Here is an 8631-nt window from a genome sequence, read left to right on the forward strand (position 1 = left end):
TATGCTCGTGGTTGGTGATGTTTTTTTTTTTTGAACTGTGGTGATGCATGTTTCACTGCAAGACTCCGAAAACCACACTTGCAGCAGAGGTCTGACATGTGGGTTGTTCATATCTCCCTGATCTGACTACTGCCAATAGCCTGGGATTTTCAGAGTTGACGCCAAAGGAACCCGGTGTGCGTTCCATGTAAGATAAGCAGGTTCGTTCCCTCTCAACTCCGGCCCTCACATCAGCTCGACCAAAAGAATGCCCGCACATAAGATAAGCTGATAAGGCCTATCTCGAATGGATGCTTGCTTTTCTTTTGTTACATGGGCGTCGGTCGTCGCTGGTCACTTGTCACAATGATGTTTTCCGCAATGTTACTGGAGGCGCTGGATCGTGCGTACTGCGTCTCCACCAGCCGCCGCGCACTTTTCTCAGTGGTGTGAAGCACCGTTTCCGTCAGCTCACCCTGCAATTCGTTGCGTTCAATGATTCTGCTCGCCATCCTGCCGGAACTGGAAGCGGTGTTCCCACCACTTTGGTTCTCATGCAGTCGGGTCACTGACGCGTGGATCCGGATCCACAAGTTTGCGACCGGGGCTCGGAGGCAGGGAAAGCCTTCATCCGTCCTGCCCCCTTTCGGGAACACACATGATTGTTGCTTGAAAATTTTTGAGTTTTGGTACTGTAGCACCTTCGTTGTTATTTAGAAATTAATTTCTAATTATGGACTAATTATACTTAAAATATTTGTCTCGTCGTTTACAGTTAAACTGTGTAATGAGTGGGGTTTTTTCAATTGCAATTAATGCTTCATACATATGTTCGAAGATTCTATGTGATGGGTATTGTAGAAAAAATTTTGAGAACGCCTGCATACACTTGCAGTGCTGGGTTTGGCTCGTATGATGGGCCGTATACATATGTTGCATCCAGGCATGTTGCGGATGCGCTCCGGTGCTCCATCGATCGTGTGCCGCACTGACAACCAGCAGAGCACGGCATTTCGAGTTGCCAGACTGTTCCATCACGTTCGGTGTTGCCGCGTTTTGGTTTTGCATCAACGTCTTTCTTGTGTCTGTGGACTGTGGAGGTTCTAGTTCCCTAGCGGTTGTTTTTGTTGGATCGCCGGGCATCTCGGCTTTTTTTTCTTCTTCTCGTGCCGGTAAGAATCGGGTGCAGTGCGGGTGGAGAAATTGCGGCACCCGATTGAAGCCGAGGTTCCATTGATTGATTTGATCGCTGAGGTTTTAGATTGATTGGGCAAGAGATCACGCTCAAGCTCGTGCGTTCTCACGTCCGACAGGTGCCGTGATGGCATCCAAAAAGGAATTTTATCAATGCCAGAAACTCTGAGAACGCGACCACTGTGCAAGCCACATGATCGACATGATGGCCGGTCTGTGCTCGTCTTCCCCCGCTGGCCGTGGAGTGCTGCTCGCTCCACTGTTCTCATCGCGTGCGCTGACGCCGCTGCGGCACGAGGTTGCAGTAGCACCTTGCGTGACGGCACACCGGCAGACGCCTGAAAATTCAAGGGAGCTCCCTTTCATGGTGGCTGAGCCCGCCCGGCAGACGGCGACGCGCCACGGGCGCCGGAAGCCGTCGCCGTCCGTTTCCAGGAGAGCTGTCAGGTCAGGTGAGGCGAGCACCGCGCGGAACGGGAGGGAGATCGGCGGCCGCATCGCATGGACATGGGCAAAGGGGCATGGGCGCGTTCTGTGCGAAACTGTAGGCCGCTCCCGTCGCGTCCCTTTCCCGCGGGATACAGACAGACCCGCGCACATGGCCCGATGCCCATCGATTGCTGGCGAAATTCCCCGGAGTCACAGTGGGGATCTGGGGGTGGAGTTCCTGGGCACTGTGCCCCGGTCGCGGGGCTCCCCTCGCTGGCACCGCCGGCGGCGAGGCCGCGGTCGGCTCCTGTTCTCCCCGGCCGGAATTGCACTGTTGCTCGGGCACGTGCGAGCAGTGCGGCGGCGACCTCGCGCACGGGTGCATCCGGCGCTCGCCATGCCGCATTAACGCCGGGTGAGCAGAAGCTCGTCGAAACGCGGCGGCGGCCGGGGTGTCCTGACGCGGGGCATTCAAGTCGGTGCCTGCCCCACGTGACGGGACCGCCACGTGATGGCGTCGCACGACGAGGCCGGCCGTCGCCGCCGTGCCCGACCGCGACGCCCAGCTGCTGTTACGGCGTCACCTGACCGTCGGATCACCGTGCCGGCACGGCACGCGCCGTTCCGGACGGCCGAGAGGCGCCCGGGTCCATGAGGCCATGCCAGGCACGTCGTCGGGCGTTTCTCGTCTGTCATCGTGATTCTGAGGCCTGCAAGCGATCAGCAGCACACTGTGGCGTGGCGTCCCAGCTCTCCTTTTTCTGGACCTGTTCCCTGCCGACTTGACCTTGGAGCCGGACGGTACATCTCTCCCGGGCCAATAGGAAGGGAAAGAGAAAGGGAAAGAGAGAGGCCGAAGTACCAGTAGCACCGCGGCCCTGGGCCCGCCTGCCCTCCCCTCCAATCAACCGTTGCCCGGTCGGCCGCGGGCCGGGCACCGGCGGCCCCAGCCCCACGCGTGCCCCTCGCACCGCACGGGCCCCGTCCCCTCCACGGACGGAACACCAAACCAGCGGCCTAGCTTGCGAGCTCCGCGCCTGCCATGGGCGCCTACGGCCTCCGGCTCGTCCGCTTGCTGCTCCACGACAGTGCCGGCGGCCGGCGGGGGTAGGACGCTGACGGGGGGTATGGGGCCCGCGAGATGGATACAAGGGACCGCGCCTCGCGGCCAGCTCGGATCGCTTCACTTGCCGCGCCCCCACCATGTCCCGGCGCACCGGCGGCCCATGGCCTCCTGTCGTGCGGGAGGAAGCCGCCACGGGCTACCTTGCGAGCGAGCTCGATCCGCGCCGGGATCCGATCCGTCGCGTCGTGGCAGGCGCCTCACACCCCCGTCCACATCAAGGGGAGGGCACGTTCTGGTCTTCTGGACGCGCGCGGCGGTCGATGCCGCGGGCGCACGACGGCACGAGCCCGGGCGCGTCCGGACGCCGCATCGCGTCCCGGCACTGCCGCGCGCGGCATGGCCGATCGCGCCGCGCCGCGCCGCGCCCCGCTTCGCCACCGACCTATACGCGCGATCGGTGATCGCGACCAATCACGACTCACGATCGGGGGCAGGCTGCACATCCGCCTCCCTCCTAGGCGCCTGCACGGACGGACGCAGCCGACTGGCGGGGCCGACCACTGCTCGCCGTCGCCGGGGGATGGGTGTTTGATCCGCTTGCCTTCTCTCGCCGGCGACCCGACAGGTGCGGTGCGGTGCAGGCGAGCCTCGCCCATGCTTTGGCAGCTCGCGCGGGTGAGAACGAAGCTGCCATGCGCGCAGGGCCGCCGATGTCTGTCCACTGGCCGGGCAACAGTTTGGCCGTGCCGCCAGAGTGGACGGAAGCTGCTGACAGGAGGAAACGGGCAGCAGATCGTCGGCATGATGCATGCACGCCCGGCTGCGCACGGCACATCATCAGAAGATCAGGATGATGCATGGTGCCTAGTGGATGTCATGTGTTTGATTCCTCTGTGCAGATCATGTGCGAGAAATGGTCAAAGTTGTTCCATTCGAATTGGACATTCAGATTTCTTTCAAAAGGTGTTTCTTTTTTGAACGATTTTCAAAAGGTGTTTAAAAAAACAGATTTCTTTCAAAAAAAAATTCAACATTCAGATTCTACACGCGTGAAAATAGTTGCTCGGTTCCCTTCTTCCCTTTGAGCACTTTCCTACTGGAACCGGTCCTGAATCATGACGCCCAACAGTGCAGTGCAGCATCTCCCAAAGGCTAAAGTGCTCCGTCCTCGGACTCCGGGGGGGGGGGGGGGGGGGGGGGGACCGGGGGAGGGGGGGCATCGGCATCGCCCGTCAAATCTCCTCCGGATCGATGGCGACGGATCCAAGATTCTTCATTCAGAACGGCACGGATGGAACCTCGACACCTGGTAACCACGACCACGAGAACGGCTGCTTTGCCTCCCTCCCTCGATCGGCCTCGCCAGTCGATCACCATGCCGGGATGGAAGAAGCTTTTTCCCCGTACGTGCGTGCGTGCGTGCTTTAGCCGGCCATTCGATTCGATTCGCGCACACACTGCTCAAATTCCTGGCCGGGGCCAGAGTGGAGCGGCGAAAGATTCAGGCAGGCGCTCGATCGCCGGACGGTCAGGTCAGGTCACGCCTGCGCGGCACGGGCACGCGATCGAAAGCAGATGCGGTGGCGGCAAAAGCGGCGCCGCTTTTGCCAGGGCGAAGGGAAAGGGTGGCGCCGCCGTGCACGCATCGATCCATCCTCTTGGAACTGATGATGATGAAGATTCAGAGGATGTCCAAGAATCTCCCGTTCCCTCGCTGCGTATCCTGCTACGGGATACCTGCTGGTCTGATGTGATCTGGGAGCTTGCAAACTCTGCCGGTGCCCCCCGAGCTTTCCAGCTGGGCGTCCACTAGTATGAGTGAGAGATCCGCTGTCACGCTCTGCAGCTCCGATTCCTCCGAGCTCCATTCGAGTTGCCTGCGGAAAGGTCGGCCGGCCGGGCACGATCGACAGGAAGCCGTTGATGCGTCAACCGTCACAGAGCTCGTCCAAAGCCGGTCTCATGGTGTCGAGGGGAAAAGGCAGGCCGGTAGTGGGTGGAGCTAGCACGCCCTGTCCTCGAGTCGCCGTGACGAAGCCAAAGGCAAAAGGGTGAGAAAAATCTCCAGTTCAGAGACGACGAGATGGGACTCATGAGCAAGTCCAGGACTAATGGTGAGCCGAGCCGGCACGCTGGCCACGGCATCTGCTGCGACGTGCCGTGGCAGAGGCCCAGCCGGCGCGAGCGCGACAGCCCCACACGCGCGCCACTGCGCGGGCGGGGGCGGGCAGGCCGGCAGGCGAGGGGCCGGCGCGCCAGCTCAGGTGCCGGCCCGGCGTGCAGGCGCCGGGCGGCCTGGCTGGACCACGCCACGCGCGGCGAGGCAAGGGCTGGTGCCAACCGAAACCGAAAGCCCGCTGCCCCCCCCCCCCCCCCCCCCCCCCCCCCCACGGCCCCACGCCCGCCCGCGCGCGCGCGCGCTGCCGAGCCCGACCCAACCGCGGCTAGTGCTCGGCCATGCCAGGTGCCCCGCGCGGCGCGGCAGGCGGGCAGCACGGCCCCCCGCGCCCTTTTGGGTTGTTTATTGGCGTGGCACTGGCACCCGTGGTTTCTGCGGTGCGGGCGGGGCGGCGTGGCCCCGCGCGCTGGGGCGCGCCCGGTGGCCGCGATGAGTGGCCGCCCGGGCGGCCATCCCGCGGTGCCCCTCGGCGCGGGGGCACCATCATGCGCGCCCCGCTGCCTTTCCATGCCATGCGTGCCGCCCGCGAGCTCCAAAGCGGCCAGGCCAAGCCATCATCGCTGGCGCCCCGATCGACCGGTCGGCCGGCCAGGCTCGTCGGCAGGCACTGCGATCGACGCCGCCGCGCCTGCGACTGAGGGGAGCCCAGGCCGGAGAATGAGAGAACGCCGAGACGCCGGCCGGCATGATGTGTGCACGTCCTGTTAGGATAAAGTTAGATAGATATATTTTGGGTTATTGGATCCGTCTAGAAAAATTAATAAAATGAGCTAAAATGACATTCTGCGAAAATAACCCAAAATGTCATTTTGCGTGGTTGCTGGCGGTTTGCTCAAAAGGCAAACCCACTGTCCTCCTTCAAAACGCGCTCCGTAAACAAATCACCACTAATAAACTAGCCTTTTTCCCAGACATTGCTGCACGTACACACGCACCAGGTCCCAGCATTTGGGCTACAAAAGAGCACATCATGGAGTCGTACATCCCTCACCCGTTTGTGACCAAAAAAATTATATCCCTTTGTTTTTTTTAAAAAAATGGTACCGATCGATCGACCAGCGCAGGAACCTGAACAAGAACAACACAGAATTCCGCTGTCAAAAAAAGAAGAAAAAAAAAGAACAACACATTCCTGCGGCACTTTCCCCGTTCTCATGAGGCACCATTGCGCGGGTCGGCCCCTTTTCCCGTCATCTTTTTTTTTAGAGAGAGAGAACCCCATCATCATTCGCCCCGGGTTGCCTGCTGACGGAAAAGCTGCGTCTCGTACGCGTACATGTCTCCTCGCCGTACGCACCACCGGCCGGCAGGGTCCCAGGAAACTCGCTGCCCCCGGGCCCGGTGTTGACAGCTGCTGCCGGCCGGCCGGGGTGTTCAGGGTTTTGCTAGTACTCCCGGCAAGGCGGCAACTGTTGTTAAAACACGAGTTCAGGGAAGACGTAGTAGTATTGGTTGGCAGTTGGCACGGCACGCCGGCATCGTTTCGTTGTACCGAACGCCCTCTACTCCTCTCGGAGTCCGGCAGCGAGGGTACGGGGGATCCCGTAGCGGGGCGCGGCGAGGGCCCGGGCTGTCGTTGGATACGCCGGACCCGTCCACGTCGAATAAATCCCACATCCGCCGGGCGCCGAATGGGGGTGTGGGGCTCCGCCGGCACCGGAGGGGCTGGAGGCTGGACGTTCCTGAACTGCTGCGGGCACCAGTGAAGGTGAAGCTCGAGCACGATGTGGATGCAAGCAGACAAGCAGATGTGCTGGCTCTGTCTGCAGAGGAGCGAATTCTGCCGTTGCTGGCTGTTTTGCCAGTAGTGGATTCTTGTCGTCACTGTAAATGCTACACAGTAGATCCATCGTTTTACGGCTACCAGACTTCCCCCCTCAAAACTTATTCGGAGATACTAGGAACAGGACGTATAAATCGAATGCCTGCTCCCCCACACGATCGCATGCTCCTTCGTCGAGCCGCCCATCCGCTCCCGCGGAGCTCCACGCTTGCTCCGCGCGACCGCCGCCGCTTGCTCCAGCCGTAGCACATGGCACAACTGCCGGATACTTTTCCCAAAATAACTCACGCCAACCCATCCAACAGAAACACTAGTTATGTGACCACACCGCAACTCGCCCAGTACCGTGGGCATAGCTATTCGAATAGATTTTAACTCTGCAGAGGTGTGCAACTTTACCCACAAGCGGGGTACCACAACTCGATCACCGTAGTGTCGGTGCAGATCCCAACAAAGCCATTACTCACCTTAGCTAGACCTGACTAGCCATCACGGGATGCACCAAGGGGTCATTGACCTATCACAGAGGTTTTAACCGGGGCATAAGTCACACAGAGCTAATCCCTTCTCCTTGATCACCCGTTGCTCTCAGCTCTCCTGATGGCTATCAGACTAACTAGTGGGGTTTATGCTAAGCCGTTGCCCATTCAACGGTCGAGTGGTTTGCACGATAGTGGAGTTAGGTGAGATGACACACCAACTCGGTCCTTAGTTGTGACAAGATGGATATCTCCCTTCCTTGCCCTGCCACACAGGCACGAGCACACCAATCGGCAAATCACACAGAAATGTCATCCATCCCGTCTAAACTCATCATTCGAAAATTCACATTTTTCCCTTCCCACACACACACATTTTCTTTATAAAAACAAGTTGTATTGTGTATAAGGCCATAAGCATTCTAATATCGATTAACGTCCAAACGCATTCAGACATTAATCTAGGTGGTCAAGGAATGGTTATAACAAATCAAGGGGTGGCTATCCAACCGTGTTTTCAACAGGCAAAACATATGCAATTTTGTAAAATAGGTCAATAGGTTGTATTTATAAAAACTAGGACAAAACATGCATTAAAGGCGCGGGATTGAACTTTCCGTCTTCAAAGCCTTCTGGGAAGTCCTACTCGAGGTACTGTCCTTCGGGTTCGGGGTCGCGGAACTGGTCCTCGTTCGATTGCTCGCAGTACTGCTCATCGACGGGATCTCCCTCGTTCACACCGTGATCTACGACGCATACAAACCAACACACAATCAAGAAAAAGAAATAAAAGCTTTATCGTTGAGCTCGAATCGAAAACAATTAAGATATGGAGATAGAAGTAATATTGTTGGGCGATTTCCTAATGGCATGGCCAAAACTATGCTAGAAATGATGTGGCGAAGTTTCGGATCGATCGGGGGTTGTTTGGCACATAAAATGATAGGTCTGAGAGGGGTTCAGGGCTAAACCGGAACTCAAGGGCCTATTTGTAAATATTTCTGAGAGTGGAGGGGCTTGATTGTAATTTCTAGAAATATCCGGGACATACTGAAAAGGTGTAGGGGTTTATCTATAATAAGTTCTTTATAGTGGAAGGGTCTTTCTTTAAATAAGGAGAACATAGGGATTTCTTTTGCAAAAGATTGAAAGGGTGGAAGGGTTCTTAGATAAAAGAAAGAAAGGCCAGGGGCCTTTGGGCAAAACTGCCTTGCCTTCCCCTTCCTCCCGACCGAAATAGGGGAGGGGAGAACAGGGGCGCCGGCGGCGTCGATCCCGGCGCCCCGGGCCACGGCGACGGCTGGGGTGAGGAGGAAAAGATGGAGGGGGCTACTGGGATTCGATTCCCGGTCCTACCTCGGGCTGGGACGGCACGAGGAGGTGGGGAGATGAGGGCCGGCGGCGGTGGGCGGAGGTGGCTACGGCGGCGGTGCTGCAAGGCCGAGGAGGGGGCGCGCGGGGGCTGAGCGGGTTCGTGGAGGAGCGGAGGCGAGGCAGGGGCCCCTTTATAGCCGCGGGAAGG

Source organism: Panicum virgatum, chromosome 4K (assembly GCF_016808335.1).
Source record: "Panicum virgatum strain AP13 chromosome 4K, P.virgatum_v5, whole genome shotgun sequence".
NCBI lineage: Eukaryota > Viridiplantae > Streptophyta > Magnoliopsida > Poales > Poaceae > Panicum > Panicum virgatum.